The following is a 17,977-nucleotide window of genomic DNA, read 5'->3' on the forward strand; positions in this document are numbered from 1 at the left end:
TGTCAGCTGTTTCAGGGGCCCACAGGGACCTCACCATCTAGAAGGTGACAACAGGAAGAAATTTACCCATTGCATTACAGTCTGACCAGCACCGTCCACAAAGTTCAGGGACTTCTGGGTTAATCCGTCTGCTCTTGGCAACCAGGGATGGCTTCCGGGGCAAAGTGAGGTTAAACTAAGATCTGTGATCTTACTAACTGGTGATGGACAGGCAGAGGGCCAAGTCTTCTGGCATCGGAGAGGTGTGGTGTTGATGGAAGGCACTGCCAATATATTGCTTCTCAGCCTTCAAGAAGCAGGTAAGTTACAACAAAAACAACACGTAAACGTGAACCACAGGAATACGGTGCTTTTTAAGTTTTCAAGGAACATGGTGTTTTTCAAGTGGTGATGGTCCTACCACTGCACTAGTTCATAGGTAGCTATAGCCACGTGGGGAATTTACATTTAAATGAATGGAAATTATGCAGCTCATAACTCAGTCCAGCAAGCCTCCTAATCAGTGCAGGCTTCCTGGAGGCGGCAGACACCAGCAGAGAAAGAACTCTGGGAAAGTCCCCGGGGAGGGAGGGAGAACGCTGTCCTGTATCCTGATCAGAAAAGCCAGGGCTGGCAGGTGGTGGCTCTGGAACAATGTAGAACCTGATACCTCCAGCTCGGGGCATAATCCCTGGGTGTGCGCTGGCTGGCTGCCTCTCACCTGGCGATCAGGACACAGGAATGCAGGGGAGCTGTAAGGCGGGGCTGGGCCCCCTTGTCCCAGGAAGTCCCGCCCCTGAGCAGCCAGGAGGACTCTGGGAGTTGTACTTTTGCACTTCAACGTCACATGCAGAAAAGGGCAGACTCCCAGCAGAATGGGGATCTGGACTGGGGGTCTCTGTGGGTGCCCAGAGTCTTGTTCCCCTCCTTGCTTGTGTTCAGGGACCGAGAGGAGGTGCTCGAGGGAGGGCTGAGAGGACAGAACCTTGGGCCCAGGATTCTGGTCCGTGGAGATTTTCCTCACATACAGGGTGGCTGTCAGGACTGGCTGTGCACTCACTAAGTGTCTGCTCGTCCAGGGCCCTCTCTGTCCCCAGCCCTGTTCCCAGGCAGGCACTGGGAATCAGGAGTCCCCTCCGGGAAGCAATAGGAAGAATGGCTTTGTTTGCTTGTGTGACACATCACATGCACAAGTCCTGCTTCAAGGGGGTCCTTGAAGTTTCAGCTTTCACACCAACCACGTCCCTTGCCTCACACTGCTCTGTGCGTGGAGGTGAAGGCTGCCGAGACATGTCCCGGTGACGACCAACAGTGGAGTCCTAACACACAAACCCTTGTCTCATGGGCTGTGACCCCACTGCTTCAGGGTCTGAGGCTGAGACAAGTATGATGGGGTCGCAGTGCATAGGATCGTGTCCTTACACACACCAGCAACCTGAGCCAGAAGCCACACAAGACAATTACATGTCTTACTGACAGGGTAACAGCACAAAGCAGGTCAGGGCCTCAGTATGTCTGCAAATTTCCTTGGGGCCACATGGCACAAATGCAATTTAAGTTCCTCCTGCAATTCCCACCCCTCACTGCCCCCCAATATCTGCAACTTCACAAGAGCCCGGACCCTGCCGGCCACACCTCTGCTGTGCACACAAGAAGGTGCTTAGTAAAGATGCTCCAGCTGGGCACGGTGGTGCACGCCTGTAGTCCCCTTACTGGGAAAACTGAAGCATGAGAATGGCTTGCCCAGGCCAGCCTTGAAAAACAAATACGGTTAATGAAATTAAAAAGGGCACAAGGTCATCTCTTGCAGACAGGATTCGCTGACCTCGTCCCCGCTCACCCCCCTCCCCAACCCCGCCCTACAGGAGAGCGGCGCAGTGGAGGCGCCGGGCACAGCGGGCCGCGCGCAGTTCCCGGGCTCGCCAGCAGGGGGCGCGCGCGTCTCCCGCAGCCCTCGCGGCTTCGGCCCAGGCGCCCGCGGGACGACCTCGGCCGGCGCTTCCCGAGATCGGGATCCCGGCCGCGTGAGGCTCCAGTAGCGCGGTTCTGCTCGGTGCCGAGCAGCGGCCCTTCCGTTCGGGGGCCGGGCAGCCGCGGTCCCAGGAGAGCGAGGGACCTCCGTCCTCCTCGTTGTCCAGGCCGGGCGCCCGCGGGCCGCGCCCCGCCCCGGGCCGCTCTGCGCAGGCGCCGCCGCCGCGGTTGCCATGGCGACGGGGCGCTTCCCGCCGAGGCCCCGCCCCTCAGGCCCGGCTGCTCGGCGGCGGCGGCGGCGGCGGCGGCGGCAGGTGCGGCGGCGGCGGCAGGTGGCGGCGGCGCGGGCCCGCGCGGCTCCCGGGTAGGTGGCGCGGCGCCGGGACGGGGGCCCGGCTGTCCCCAAGTCCCCGAGTCCCCGAGTCCCTGAGTGTCCGGCCGGGCAGTGGGGCAGCCAAGTTCCCGCGGGCGGCCAGGCCGAGGGGAGAAAGTTGGGAAAGTTGACGGAGGAAGAGGCGGGGACCCGGCGGATCCCCGGGCTCTGCGTCCGCGGGGGCGGGCGATCATCCTCAGCGGATCCTGGGGGCTGGATCCCAAAGTGGGTCCGGAGTGGATCCCGCGGGAGGACCGGGAGTGGATTCTGGGATCTGGTGTGGATCCCGCAGACGGATCGAGAGTGGATCCCAAAGTGGGTCTGGAGTGGATCCCGTGGGGGATCTCGGGCTGGGATCCACAGGGCACAGGAGGCTCCCGCGGGTGACTTGGGAGTCGATCCCAGGCGGGAATCTGTCGCGGGCCACCTGGGTTCCACTGGTCCCCAGACACGGAGATGGCTCATGGTGATCGCCACCGAGAGAGGATCCAGAGGAGATCTGAGTGGGGGTCTCTGGAGACTCAGGTTACCCAGCCTGGGGCCGCTGGGAGCTGGACATGGTGGGGCTTCAGGACCCGGAGCTGCATCGTGAGAGCGAGGGCTCAGGGTGCGCGGGGACTCCGGGCCTCTGCATCCCTGGCTCCCTGCACCCCTGTCCCCGGGTCCTCTGCACCCCTGGCCCTGCACCCCAGGCTCCTCCGGACTCCCCCTGTCCCGGACCTGGGCTTTGCTTTGAGCGTCTTCCTGGGGCGCAGGCGCCCTGGGGTCCAGGCGCCGTCCCCTGCCCCCCCCCCGCAGGCCCGCACAGTCCTCACCGCGGTGGCGCCGCCGTCCAGGCCCACGAGTGGGGCCCCCGGGAAGGGAAGCGGCTATTGACCCCCGCCCCAGATGACCTCTCCACACCCAGCACAGTCGCCTCCCAGCCAGGCGCCGCGCCCCGAAACCCTGCCCTGGGTCCAGCTGGTGAGTGACCTCCCGCGCCTCCGGGGGTGTGCGGGGTTCCCGCCGGCCTGGTCCAACTTTCTCTAGCTGAGCAGACAGTACCTTTGGAAGGAAATTGTAGCCGCACCTGTTGCTCAAAGAAAAACCTTTTCTTTAGAGCCTTTGTGACCTTGGACAAACAGTGAATCTGTTTGAGTTCTGGTTTTCCCCTGGACAAATGGGGTGGGAGTGGGGAGGTCACAGTCCTCCCTCTTCTGGGGGCTGGCAAGGGTGAAACACTGATATTAGTGTCTCTGGCATTTTATGGCCCCCGTGTCCCCCTGAGAGGGTACAGAATCCCACTTGCTGCCTTTTTAAGGTGCAGGATGAGAGGTGTTTAACTTGGCCCTTCTTCCCAATGAGTTAATTGTGGGGCCAGCCCCCTCACACAAGAGCTGTGGCTGGCTAATCAGTAACCAGGACATTTGGACAACTTTCATTCTGCTAATCCCCCAATGCCAGATGTCATTGCCTCCTTCCTTCACTTGGGAAGGGAATCCCCAGGGAGTGGTGTGCACAGCCCTAGTCCCCCCATGGTTTTGAGGGGTACCCTTTTTAAGTAATTTGCCTGCTGGACAAGTTGCATGTATCCAAGAGAAGTGCAGAGTTCCTGTGCCCAGTGTCTGGGCTCATGTTCCAGCTGGGCACAGGGGTGGCTGCCTCCAGGTGCACATTGAGCACCGTACGTGGGATATGGGGTACACTGTGAGCCCAGGGTGGTTCAGATCTGTCCTGGAAAGACTGACATTCCAGCCACAGAGCAGTCGGGCCTGCCCTGCCCTCCCCAGCTGGTTCATGATGCTGGGAGTGTATAGTCCTCACCCCACATTCTGATCTGACCCCTTCTCCCCATGGAGGTCCCGAGAGCTGGCTCTCACTCAAGGCTGACCTTGGTCAGAGGGGCCAGTTGTCTGCCCCTGAGCACTGACATCTGTTAGCATCTCCGAGGAGGATGTTTTAAGTGTGCATTCACTCATTCATCATTCGTTCATTCAACAAACATGCCAGAACTCTGTATAGTGGTTGCATCCTTGGGGCAAATGTTTATGAAAGCAGGGACATGTTTAGAAGGACCAGTGGAGTTGGGGCTGCTACCTTGGGACAGGAGGGGGACGGAGGTCAGGGAGCTTGGTTTCCTGGACAGCCTAGCAATGGGAAGAGGTGGGTGTCCTCAACCCCAAAGACAGAACAGCTCGTGCAGACAGGGATGTAGGAGAGTGAGCGTGGGGTGCTGGCCAGGACAGGCCATGTCTAGTGCTGTGGACTGTGTTCCTGGGCACTGGGGTGCTGTGGATGGTTCCCTGCCCCCAGTGGCCCTGGCTGGTGTGGGGAGGGGTAGAGGGGACTGGCAGGTGCTGGGAATATCCTGATGGGGTCGGTTCAGGGGGGCTGTGGTGGTGACAGGCCCGCTGGCAGTTTTGACATTGATCTGTGTTAATTTAGAGAGCCAAGGTCAGAACGGTGTCCTGGGAGAAGGACCCTGGGAGAGGTGGCCTCCGTGTAACAATTAGCACTGCTTAATCCAGTCCCTGCTTGTGTGGGGTGCAGGGTGCTCACCAGACACCCCAGTCCCGGGGACTCCTGTGGGGTGTGGAGTCCATTTGTCCCTCTCATAGACACAAGGCTCAGCATTGTAGCAAGGTGACAGAGCAGGGACATGAACTTGCTCCCAGCTTCACCGTGTAGCTGTTCAGAGCCGTCCAGGTGGAGTGGAGAGGCGCACAGAAGCAGGTTGGGTTCTGAGGCAGCAGCGGTAAACAAAGGGAGGCTTCCTGGAGGAGGCAGGGAGGCTTGGCTTCCTCCTCTGAAAATGGGCTTGGAATGGGGGTTCTCTTCTTCCTCCGAGGGTGATTACCTGGGCTCTCAGAGCAGGGTATGGGGAGTTCAGGCACTGGGTCTGCACCCTGTGGATCAGGAAGTAGGGAGTGTGAATGTTGTCATTTAGTTGTCATTGTAGCCTGTCCTTGGGACGAGTTCCAGGTGGGCGGTGCCTTACCCATCATGGTGTGTGTGTGTGTGTGTAGGGAGCAAAGGTGACACTTGAGCTGAGTCTTAAGGGTACTCGAGTAGGAGGTGGGGCGGGAAGTAACTGTGTGCAGAGGCAGATGTCATCATAGGACAATTGTACCCTAATTGGCACACTCAGAGCACAAGGTGTATTGAATGAAAATACACCATTGGCAATAGGGAGACTTTGGAAAGTTTGGGATGGAAGAGAACAGGAAATCGCTGCCTGGGGGCCCACACTGCTGCCCCCCTCACCTGTCCTGATTACAGGAGCTTGGTCCAGACAAACCGCTCTCCTCTTGTTTCTTCCTCTGTAAGATGGAAGACTGCAGACAAGGTAGGGAAGGAAGCAGAGCTCACAGCCGTCAGAACAGCTGCCTTGCACCAGCATCTGGGTGAAGTTCTTTCACCCCTTTTTTAATTCTTCACAACGAACCCAGGTAGTGCCTGCTCTGGGGACCCTCCTCCCAGTTTGCAGTTTATGAAACCAAAGCCATAAAAGGTGACTTGCAGGAAGTAAGTGGAGGAACTGGGGTTCAAACCCAGCACCTCCTGACTCTGTGGTCTCCACCTGAGGAGGGCCCCTGCCAACTCCTGGCAGCCGGGCTCTTGTCACCCACAGGAGCTGAGCCTGCTAGTTGCACTGAGGGTGGGCGTGACATCTGTGTGACGTAATCTTCGGTGGGGTGAAGGTGCAGATAGGCGCCAGGCTTGGGGAAGCCCAGGAAACTCTCTGTTCCCAGATGCCTCCCGTCAGCCATGTGGGAGGCAGTGTGAGTCAGCTACTCAAGGCAGGTATGGCAGTAATTACGGACTTGACTTTGGGGCAGGAGTTATCTTGGCCAGTTTGTTAATTGTTCAGTTAAACAACCTTTGAAACATTTTATAGCCTTGTCTGCATTGAGGACACACGATCGCTCCTGTGTCTGCCACCAGGTCAGCTGGATGTTGTCTGCAGCAAAAGGATCCCTAAGTGGACAGTGTCTCCTACCCCAGCCCCGTTCCGCTCAGTCTCAACCCTTCCAGATTCCATCAGAAGGCTCTGCTCACTTCCTTCCAAGCCCCTGTCACCTTTTGCTACCTATCAACTCATTTTTATGTCCCCTGTAGGGCAAAAGGGATGGCTCTGAGGCTTAGCCACTGTGTGACTTTGAGCAGGTGACTCAACCTCTCTAAGCCCATCTCTTCCTCAGTGGAGGTAGTAATGGGACCTGCCTCTCAGGGGTGCTGTAAGAAGAGAGTGAGAGGGGCGAGGCCGATGGGGTGTGATCAGAATGGGCTGATTGTTGTTATCATCCTCGTGATCACTAGTGATGGTCATGGGGAAAGGGAAGTTCCAAGAACCCGGTCCAGTGCCGGGTGCGGTGGCTCATGACTGTAATCCCAGCTACTTGGGAGACTGAGATAGGGAGGATCAGGGTTCAAGGCCAGCCACAGCAAATAGTTCCTGAGAACTCATCTCTAAAATCACCAGAGCAAAAGGGACTGGGGAGTGGTTAAAGAGGTAGAGCACCTGCTTTGCACGTTTGAAGCCCTGAGTTCAAACCTCTGTGTTCCCCCCCCAGAAAAAAAAACTGAAGAAAGAACCCAGTGGATCAAGCTGGTCTTAAATTGCACAAAATGTGTGTGGGGAAACACCTGACTATTCTTTTAACAATAACAAATTGTAACAACAACAGAAAGCAAAGAAGGCCGCACTTTCCCATTGTGTGCATTTACCCTCTTCTGTTTCAAAGCCATGAGGTGCTGGCGTCGTTTATGTGGAGTTGTTTCTGTTTTCTGGTTTTGCTGTGATGCATCGTGCTATGGAAAATGCCCCCTTTCTGCATCTTGGTACTTTTGTCGGAGTCGGCCGGAAGGTGGAGGCGCTGGGACGAGCAGGTGCACGGAGAGTGGTCTCACACCCAGCGGCAGGGACAGCAGCAGGTTGAACATAGTTTGTGGCCTTTGGGTTTATATCCAACCTGCCAGGGACTGTGCTGGAGACATTTGCCCTCTGGAAATCCATGGTCCTTGTGTTAGCCATGCTTTCCCGTGACAATGTCACCGCGGGTTTCCTGCTGCTTGGGCAGCAGGGGCTTGGCCGATGTTGGCTGGCCTTGGCCTTGACTTGGTGCGGACACCAGGCTGACGGGCAGCAGCCAGTGGGACGCAGGCACAGTGGGGTCATCAGGGCCTCAGCAGGCACAGAAACCCCGTCGTTCCTGCCCCTGCTCGGTGAGGCACAGTGTGTCCCATGGCCATGAGCCAAAGTGCTTTCCTGCCTTGGGGGCCGAGGGTCTTGCTCCTGTGGGGTGGACAGGTCCCAGCCGTGGTGGAGGGTCTGTGGCAAGGGGGTCAGAGTTGAGACTCAGGATTTGTGAGACGAGTGCACTCAGCTGTGACAGAGGAGACCTGGCTGAGCTGTCATCCAGAACAGGAGGTTCACCCATCTGAGCCTCAGTTTCCTCGCTTGGAAATGGGACCGAGGTTTCCAGAGAAGCTGCTTGAGGCGCTGCACAGTTCCTCAAGCCACGTGCCTGTCACGGTGCCCTGGGTTCAGGTCCCACCTTGGCCTTGTGGAGAGCCTCATCCTCGGTTTGCATGTCTGTAAAATGGACCCGGGGTTCTATGCCATGAGCAGGAAAGGCCGTGCCATGCCTGCAGGAAGTGGGTGGTTACAGATGGCAGCCATGAGGACAGAGGGGCTGAGGGATCCTCGCCGGCTGGCACAGGGCAGGGATGTGGTGGGAAAGTTAGAGCCAGACCCGCCTGGACTCAAAGCCCAGCTGCCCCGCTTTCTGGCTGTGTGGCTTTGGGCAGGGCAGTGAGTATCCCTGGGCCTCAGTTTCCCCATCTGTAAAATGGGGGTTATGACAATGTCTGCCCCACAGCCCTGAGCACTAACGGGTTAGCACAGCACCTGCAAATGCTGTTACTCAGTAGTGCAGGATAGTCCGCTGGGGTCCCGAGTGAGTTTCTGGTGGAAGCTGGGTGGGGCGTAGAGTCGGGGCACCTCACACATGGGCTTCCTTTGTGACCCTGGGCTTATCATTCACTTCACCCCGTGAGCAGGTCCTCATCTGTGAGGCGTCTGATGGCTGTTAGTCCTTGGAGGTAACAGAGGAGAGCCTTTGGCCTGCCTGTGCCTGCCAGTTCCTGCTGTGGCCTCTCCACCTTCAGAAGTTTGGGGGATGGTCAGGCATGGTGGTGCATGCCTGTAATCTCAGCTACTCTGGAGGATCTCAAGTTCAAAGCTAGCCTGGGCAAAGATAGCATGAACCTTTGTCCCAATTCAAGAGCAAAGAGTGACTCAGAGGACTGAGGTGTGCCTGGAGTGTGAGCACACTTGCCTAGCATTTCCCCGTCCCCCTCCCCACAAAAGAAAAGGGTACCATTGCCCCATTTTTCAGAAGAGCTGAGCGAGGCTTGAAGACGGGCCTCCCCGCCTGAGTTACCTCGGAGCAGGGCAGTGCCTGTTAGTGCCTGCAGCGCCTCAGTCAGGCCTGCGGCTTCCCGCTGCCCACTGTTGCTTTTTTTCCCTTTTGATTTGCTCCCTGGGTGACAAAGGCCTTTCCGGCCAGTCCTGTTTACTTATGGCAATCAAATCCTGCCTGGGAAGGGAAGGAAATTCCGAGGGGCCTCCCAGCTGAGGGGAGGCAGCAGGCCTCCAGAGTCACCCTGTGAACTCACGCCACCTGGCCTGTCCTGATGCGAAGCGTGGGCTTGGCAGGTGCTGCCCAGTCCACCTGCCCAGGCTCTGGGTTGGGCTGGGGATGCCCAGGGCCCTGCAGGTGGCCTGGGAGGTCACGCAAGTTTGCCTCTCCCTCTGTCTTCAGGCCGAGTCCAGGGAGATGCTTGTCTTTGTGTCTGGAATGGATAGTCTGTGTGTCAGGGAAGGGCACACAGGTCACAGCACAGGACACGCAGTGCCTTAAGAGCTCTGGGTCAGAAGCCAGGACCTTGGACACGCTTCAGTTCTGGGTGTCCCTGGGTTGGCACCTTCTCCTCTCTGAGCCTTTTTGTTTTTCTGCTTTTTGCTGGAAGGGGAAGGAGCTCAGCAGCCCATTGGGCCACTGCATGAATCAGACGAGCCCCGCTTTGCCAAGGGAGCACCGGATGCCATGGTCCCTTGCTGGGGAGGTGCCATGTTTGCGTTTCCTCATCAAATCCTCAGATCCGCTCGGCGGTGGTGTTCTGAACCCTTCTCGCCGCGAACCCTCTGCTCAGAGGGGAAGGGTTCCTGGGGGGGCACAGCCTGGCACGAAGTCCCATTTGCTAAGTCCTGATCCCATAGACCTTACTGGAAATAGCGTCTCCAGTGCCCTGGGTCCTTGCCTCTTGGGCTACTTGGTCCTGCCTGTCTTTGCTATTTATTAAGCACCTACTGTGTAGCCAGGCTTGGACTGGCACCTGCCCTCATGGAAGACAGAGGCAGAGGGCAGCTTGGCCAGGCCGGAGCCCTGGCTTTCTGGAGGTAAGGACCAACCACATTGGCGGCAGGTGACCTCTTCTTCCCGGGGAGGTGAGTGTGCTGTCCCCTGAACTCCACCATGCCTGCAAGTCTTGTTCCTTTCGCCTGCTGTCCTTTCTTCAGTCATTGAACTTTCTGAAAAAGCCGGGAGGGATTGTTGGAATGCTCAGAATGCTGGCCAAGCCAGCAGAGCGGGTGTGAGCCATCTTCCCTGGCTGGCTTTTGTGGGGGCTCGCCCAGTTGCTGTCCCAGGCCTGTCTCAGTCACTCCTGGGTAGGTGGCCATTTTGTGGCCTGCTGTGGACGAAACCACCCGCATTCGGGGCCAGGTCCTGGCTGTGTCTCCCCAGCTGGGGAACAGCCTCCCCTGTGCCTGGACAATACAATGGGGGCCGTGTCTGCCTGCAGCTGACCTGGGCTCAGGTCAGGTAGGGAAGGTGGCGCAGCGTCTGTGCTGTGCGTTAGTGTGAGTGGTGACGTTCAGTAAAGCCCCCACTGTGTGCACGGGGCTCTCGAGGGGGTCCCATCCTGATCCCCCAGGGGACAGTAGTCCCCTGTCTGACTCAAGGCTGTCACTTGTACCTGGCAGCTGGTGGCAGGAGAACCTGTCCAGGCAGCTGTTTCCTGTCACCAGCCCATCATTTTGCGTTCTCTTCCTTGCATTGTAAAAGAAAATCTTTCCATTGTGGGACATTTAGAAAACCTGACAACCCCATGTTGTAAGCTGGCTCACCAGGGCTAGTATTGTGGGTTTAATTTCATTTTATTCTCTCTCTCTCTCTCTATATATATTTTTTTGCAGTACTGGGGTAGAACCCAGGACCTCACACATGCTAGGCAAGCACTATCCCCCATGAGCCTCACCCCGAGCTGTGCTGTTCTGCTTGTATTTTGGGATTTTTGTTTGTTTGTTTGCTTGCTTGTTTTTGAGGAGACTGGGGCTTGCAAGGCGGGTGCTCTACTGCTGGAGCCACACCTCCAGTCCTGTGTTTTCTTTGTGAGACGGGGTTACAAGCTAACTTTGCCCAAGCTGGCCTCAAACTTGAGCTCCTCCTGCTTCCAACTTGTGAGTAAGCCAGGATTATAGGCGTGTGCCATCACTCCCGGAATGGGCTATATTCACAGGGGTCTGTGATACAGTGCATGTTGGTGGAGAGCCATCAGCTCTGCATTTGGGACTCGATTCTCAGGTGGCCAGGGCTCCAGTCCTGGCTCTGGAACCTCTTGGCTGTGTGACCTTGGGCAGGTCACTGTTCCTCTGAGCCTCAGTTTCTCCTTTGTAAATAGCGGTGACCTGATGACTGAGTGAGTTAGTGTGTGTGCAGCATTGAGAGGGCATACAGCAAGAGCTCCGTTCCTGCTAGCTGTCATTTCACTTGCGGGCGTGCTTTTTCTTGTTTCCAGCTCATGTTTCTGCCTTTGCTCCTGGGGCTGCTCAGACCGGGCTGGGCCCAGCGCACCGCCGGCCTCCCAAGCCCGTGATCACTATCACTGGGCTGCTTCCTGTCCCTGCCGAGGCCTGGCTGCCTTCCAAGTGGGAGCCCTTGGCCGGTCCCAGCGGGCTGTAGGAGCTCGTAAAATGAGCTCACGAGAACCTTCTGTCTCAACCCTGGGGCGGCAGCACTTCCGGAGGATGGACTCGGTGACACAGGAGAGGGACAGGGCCACCAGCCACCTCCAAGAAGGTCTGACTTCTGGGAAGTCTCTTGGGCACCGAAGGGGAGTGAAGGCCAGAGAGAGGAAAGGGTTTGGGGAGCCTCAGGGCAGGGCAAGTGATGGAACCATGTGCTTAGAGGCAAATGTGAGCTTGGGGACATCGCAGGGAAGAGATGCCACCCTAGACTGGCTTTGTGACCTCGGACAAGGGACCCGCACATCCCTCTGTGTGAAACAGGGCAGTGCAGGTCTCAGCTAATGGGGTGCCAGCCACTGCCGGGCGTGTTGTGGGCCCTCCTCCCCTTCCTCCTCCAGCACAATTAGAGCAGTGGCGGTGCTGACCCAGACTGAGCTGACCCTGAGCTAAGTCCCCACTGCTTCATTTTAGTGATCCCTCTGTGCCCCGCTGCCCCGCACAGCACCTCGGGCTGGCTTTCTGTGTCTCTGCGTCTTTGAATGTATTGTAGACATTCAGCCTGCAGGATGACAGCCGTGACCGGCAGTTCTGGTCACCGTGGCTTCTGCTTGTTTGGCCAGGAGCTGGTGGTGTGAGCAGCTCCCGCCAGCCCAGCAACTGTGAGTGGAGCTGACACCCTGTTTTTCTGGGGCTGGTATGGCTTCCTTTTCTTGTGGTTACAGCCAGGGCCAGCTTCCCGCCCTCAGTAAACCCAATGCCCTGTTTAGCCACTATAAGGAGGGCCGCCGAATCTGGGATACTCCTGGAGCCCTACAGACTGAATGTTTATCACAACACAAAACTGTGTTTCTCAGATTTGGAGTGATCACTGGGCTGTGGTAGGATGCTAAATTGGACCTACCCACCCACCCACGCACCCATCCACTCATCCACCCACCCACCCACCCATCCATCCACCCATCCACCCATCCATGCTATATATGCCTCTATGCATGCACCCCTATCTGTTCACCCTTTCCTTCATCTACCTCCTCATCCATCCATTACCCACCATCTGTCCATCACCCATCCTGCAGTACCTGTGAATCCCCTGCATGTGCCAGGCACTGTTCTGGGCACTGAGGCCACAGTGGGGTTCAGCGCCACTTGAGATTCTAGTGGGGTCAGGAGCACACACAGCCCATTAACAGAACATAGGGCTTTGATGGTCATTAAGAGTGACGTGGAGCCAGGTGCCAGTGGCTCACACCTGTAATCCCAGCTAGTCAGGAGGCAGAGATAAGAAGGATTGTGGTTCGAAGCCAGCCCAGGGCTGGTGGAGTGGCTCATGGTGTAGGCCCTGAGTTCAAACCCCAGCACCACAAAAAAAGAAAGAAAAAGAGTGATGTGCAAATGAAAGAGGCCTGTGAAAGATGGCTTTAGGGAGGAGCTCTTTGGGACATGACCTTTGTGCTGAGTCCTGAGGACATAAAGGCTCCCTCTGCAGAGCCCAGGGAGAGTGTTCTGAAGGTACAAATGCCCTGGGGCAGGAGCCAGCTGGGGCATTGGAGTGACCCAAGTGGGACAGGTACGCAGGAGCGTTGGGGCCGCAGGTCAGTGCAGGTGATGTGCAGTGGCCCTGGATCTCGTTTAAGCTGCTGAGCAGGGAGAGGACGTGAGGTCAGGGGCAGGAGGGAGAGGAGGGAGAGGAGGTGACGCCCTGTCCCCTGCGCCTGGTCCAGTCTGCACAGACCCCGGGTGCAGTCCTGTGATCACTTTGCATTTATTTCTTCATTGTCTCCCTTTGGACTGCAAACTGCTCACAGCCATGTCCCCAGAGCAGTGCCTGGCACAAAGTAGATGCTCTTAATAGCTATTGTCAAATGAATGACCAGTAAGTTCCCCCAAAATAAAATTGGAGTGAAAATAATAAAGGAGATTGGGTAATAGTGTCAACAGTGCCAGGCTGTGTGGCACACCCCCATCAGCTCTGCCCACCCTTGTCCCCTTTGCTGGCCCAACTCCCATGGCCCTGTCCCCTGGCAGTCTCTCCGCAGGCCCCTGGCTGGCTTTCAGGAGGAGGTTGACCGGTGGGGCCGGGTGTGGCAGTTTGGGTGGGGTAGGTCGGGCGAGGCCCCACTGACTTCTGCACCTCGGACCAAAGTTCAGGTCCTCAGCTGTAGCTGTCCCAGCAGTGTGACCTCAGGTGGGGCCACCCCCTCCTTGAGCCTTCAGTCTGCAGAGCGGTGGTGACAGGCAGCAGTGTCACATGGGTCTCTCCTCTAGCATGCAGGGCACTGGCCTGACTCAGTCCTGTGGTGACCCATGAGCAGGCCGAGGTCCAGAGCTGGGGTTTGAACCCCTTCACTTCCTTCCTGCTGGTCGTCACCTACCCCGTTCTGTGTTTGTGAACTTGTCTGTTAAACAGCTTTATGAAGTGCAGAGCGGTCTTGGTGACGGTCACATGCAGGTGAACTATCACTGCCATGGATTTTTGAACATTTTTGTGACTGCAGAAGGAATTCCGTCCCCGTGAGTCCCTTCTCACTTTCCCGTAGGCTGACACTGATATCCTCTGCCTCTGTAGACCTGTGTGTTCCTGACACATCACCTAATGACGGCGTTTCCAGGGTCCCTCCACCTGTAATGAGTCCACGTTCCGCTCCATTTTTATGCCTGACTACTATTCCTTTGTTTAGATACATCACATTTTGATTCATTTTTTATTTTTACTGATTTATTGCAGTGCTGGGAATTGAACCCAGGGTCTCACATATGCCAGGCAAGGGTTCTACCACTGAGCCACACCCCAGCCCCTCGGTTTGCTTTTTAAAACTTACATAATAAAAGTATTTTAAGAGACATCCAATAGGCTGCTTATATTTCACCTGATGTTCACGGAAACTGTCACGGAGAGTAATCGTGTGGTTGACACGCTTGGTAACGTGTGTGACAGGACAAGGTGGTTTATGACTTTGTCCCATGACGGGGAAAAGCACATCATAATACTAGAAGAGAAGAGACATTTGTGTCCCCTCCCCACCTTGTCACCTCCTCAAAGCAGTGAACTGGCCCTTGGACTCGGCTGTGACTGGCTCTTAAGGCTCTCATGTGTGCTGTGTCACCCGAGGGTTAGGTTCAAACCTGTGAAATGCCACTTTTACAGTCACCCCAGGGAACACTGTAAGTTCATAGGTTGAAGTACAAGATGCCCCCATATCAGTCCCCCGGTCCAGTGAGGAAAGCTGAACCCAGGGAGGGAAGTCACTGCCATCCCGGAGCAGCCAGGGTGGGACCCACTGGGCTCCCTTTTCTGCCTGTCACTGTCTTTCCCTGGCCTCCCTAGGCACTGGCAGTGCCATCGCAGACATGCCAGCAGGGGCAGAGCTATGGCTGCTTTGTCCAGCAGCCAGGTGACATTCCCTGCACCATGCACACTCCTGCGCTCGGTGTCGGTCCCGCATGGGAACTGAGCAGTGGGGCCTGGGCAACCCCCAGCCCACAACTGCAGGTCCTCATCCCTGCTGAAGTAGGGGACACTGCATGGCCCATCCCTAGGGGCCCTGCCCCACATCTGGCCATCCCTGCACCTGCAGCCAGAAGGCAAAATCCCCAGGGGGCCTGGATGGCCGTCCTAAGTGCTGTAGGGTTTTCATTCTTTCCTCCTTGTGGAGAGGGAGCAAATGCTAGGGGAGAGTGTGTGCTCTGCCCAAGGTCACATAGCCAGCGCAAGGTCACACAACCAGTGGAGATGTCACAGTTCCTGCATCCTTTGTCCTTCGTCTGTCTTCTTGCCTGCTGCCACCTGTGCCCACCGCCCCCAGGCTGCCCAGGCACCCTGCGCCTGGAGGACCTGGCCCTGCTGCCCCATCTGGCAGGAGTAAGCAACTTGGGGTCCTCAGGCCTGACTATTCAATCCCACTGCCACCAGCCAGACCTGGGCGCTCCTGCCGGTGATGTGGTGACATGCTGAGCCCCTGTCACTGCTCAGCCCAGAAGGCACCTGCCCCAGCTCTCCAGGGAAAATGCTGCCGGGCCCCACACCTGGGCAATGGATGCCACTCTTGTCCTTTGCTGTCCCAGCCCCAACATGACACAGACAGATAGACCTGGGTCAGCCTCTGCTCAGATCACCTCCTCCCATTTCTGTTTTCTGATCCCGAAACGGTTGTGATAATGGTGCACAGGCGAGGGCTGCTGGAGGACCTGGTGTGGTGGCCAGGAACATGTGATGATGACAATGGAGCAGGCAGCTCCTGTGTCCAGTACACCGTGGTCCTTGCCTTCCCCACTTGCAGCCTGTGTGACTGGGCGAGTTCAGTGGCCAGCCTCAGTTTCCCTGTCTGTACCCTAGGAAGTGCAGCCAGGCAGTGGGCCGTGGTGAGGGTTTACCAAGGAGCCCAGCCCCAGGAGTGTCACCAGTGGGGGTGATAATGGTCAATACTAATGCACTAGTGAGGACGGTGACAATAGTGTACACAGGGTGTGTGTGTGCTATTTATTTATTGGCAGTGTTTATTGGGGTTTGAACTCCAGGCCTCAGCTTACTGGGCAGGCGCTGTACACTTGAGCCACACCTTCAGCCTTTTTTTGCTTTCGTGTTTTGGTTTTTGCCTGTGCTGGTGTCGAACCATTAGCTTCCTACCCCCGTCTCCCAGGTAGCTGGGCTTACAGGCAGGCACCCCCACGCCTGGCCCATCTCGTAAGATTTTAGTCACCCTTCCTGGTGTGCTCAAGCCATCCTTTGTGTTATTCCTGTGACTCGGAAGAAACGCTGTTAACCTTCTATTATGCTGGCCATAACAGAAGGTTCCTTTAAAAATACAAACACAGGAAACCAAGGGGGCCGTCAAGTTCCCACCACGTAAACACTGCCCAGGCTGCAAGTTTTATGGCAGGAGGCCTCGCGCTCTCTGTTCCAAAGAGCCATCAGTGAGGGTCGAGGGTCGTGGTGGTAAGTGGAGGTGAAGCAGGCGCGGCAGCCATGCTTGTGATCCCAGCGCTCGGGAGGCAGAGGCAGGAGGGTGGCGGGTTTGAGAGGCAGCCTGGACTACATAGTGAGACCCCGTCTCAAAATACAAGAACAGTGAAAAGCAGGCCAGCACGGAGTGGAGACTTTGTCCCGGCTGGAACTAAGGTGCGGCCCTTGGCTGGGCACAGGGTCCAGAGGGCACAGGCCCAGCAACCGGGAGACCAGGGACAGAGGACATGTGTCCTGCTGGCCCCAGTCCTTGCTGGGTGGGTCTCAGCATCGTGGCTACGGGGGTCACTGTTGTGGGGGCAGTGGTCTCGGTACTGGTCCCTCCTTGTCTGCTTCCACCTGCTGTGAGACCTCAGGTGAGCCTCTTGACCTCTCTGAGTTCTGGAACCTGCTGTGGGCTGGGCTCTGTGCTGGATGCTGTGGGGACCCGGCAGCCAAGGTCTCTCTGTCTTGGTGTTTTGGGCTGACCGGGAGGCAGACAGGACACGAGGGAGGAGAGCGGAGAGCAGGGGTGGAAGTCTGCAGGAGCACCCTGACGCTGGGCTTAGGCTTTCTGAGTACAGGAACAAATGGCCTCCCCACGGCCATCAGAGCAAAACCCTCCCTTGTGCTGGGCAGCCTTGGCCTTTCCCGGTCCACAGCTGTGTCTATCTCCTTTCCTTGTAAGGATGGCCGTCATGGGGCGAGGGTCCCCAGGTCCAGTGTGACCTCATTAACGCCCATCATGCCTGCAGTGACCCATTTCCTCACAAGGTCACATTCTGAGATCCCGGGCATGTGAGGTGGAGGACAGCCACTCCACAGAGCCAGGGCCATTACAGCTGAGCCTAAGGTGTGCTGGGGCGGGGTGTGGCCTTCACAGGGGGGGGGACCGCCTGTGGGGACACCTGGGACAGGACCACTGGGAAGGGTTTGGTTGAATTTTAAAGGCTGTTTGGGGACGCGGGCTTCAGTGGCCCATGGTGCAACTGGATTCTCTTCTGCAGCTGGAGGCCAGCGGCTGGCCGGGGACCTGCACTAGGGTCCCATAGCGGGCAGGCTGGACATTTTGTGGCCCTCAAGGAATGGAGGCCAGAGAGCTGAGTGCTTTTCCCGCACGCCAGCTGAGGAGAGTGCAAGGCCAGGGTCAGTGTCCTCTGTCGTGTGGACGTTCAACGCGCCTGGAGGTGCAGGTCCACCCTCAGAGACAGCGGGGTTCCTGGGAACCGGCCCAGGACCGATGTCACACCCAGCGAAGGCCAGGCTGTGGCCCTTGGTGCGTGTGGCCCAGGCCCACCACCTGTCGTCTCCTCGTTCAGAACGAGCTCCAGAGCAGAGGAGAGGGCCAGCTGCGCACCCTTCAGAGGGCTGCCTTACAGCCTTGTCCCCAGGCCCGTGGGCAGAGGCGGGTGACGGACTGTCCGCACCTGGGAGCTGGTGTCCCCTGATGTTGGCAGCATGTCATCACCAGGAAGAGCACATTGTCAAGCGGGGAAGAAAAATGACTCCACTCAGGTGAAACGGTGCGCATGGGAGCACACGAGTCCCCACGGTGAAGGGCACGCGGGCATCGGGGACACCAGCACCTTCCTGAGCCAGCTGCTGGCCAGGTAGGGAAAGGCCGAGAGAGAAAGAGAGAGAGAGAGAGAGAGAGAGCTGCTCTCCAGCACCAGCTCTCCCACAGGAGCACCCCTTCCTCTGT

The 17,977-nt window shown here is 57.4% G+C and overlaps 1 protein-coding gene across 6 annotated transcripts in view; it reads left to right on the plus strand.

Moving 5' to 3' along the window:
• Positions 1 to 2,259: 2,259 nt before the first annotated feature.
• Positions 2,260 to 17,977, plus strand: part of Kiaa1671 (KIAA1671 ortholog) — a 104,803-nt gene continuing 89,085 nt past the window's right edge. For 2 of the 6 annotated variants that reach the window (XM_020186888.2, XM_020186890.2), the window contains exon 1: positions 16,079 to 16,269. The gene's annotated coding sequence lies outside the window, so the exon portion shown is untranslated. The other 4 variants (XM_074061042.1, XM_020186891.2, XM_074061043.1 and 1 more) reach the window with 4 other exon arrangements.

Source organism: Castor canadensis, chromosome 18 (genome assembly GCF_047511655.1).
Source record: "Castor canadensis chromosome 18, mCasCan1.hap1v2, whole genome shotgun sequence".
NCBI classification, from domain to species: Eukaryota; Metazoa; Chordata; class Mammalia; order Rodentia; family Castoridae; genus Castor; species Castor canadensis.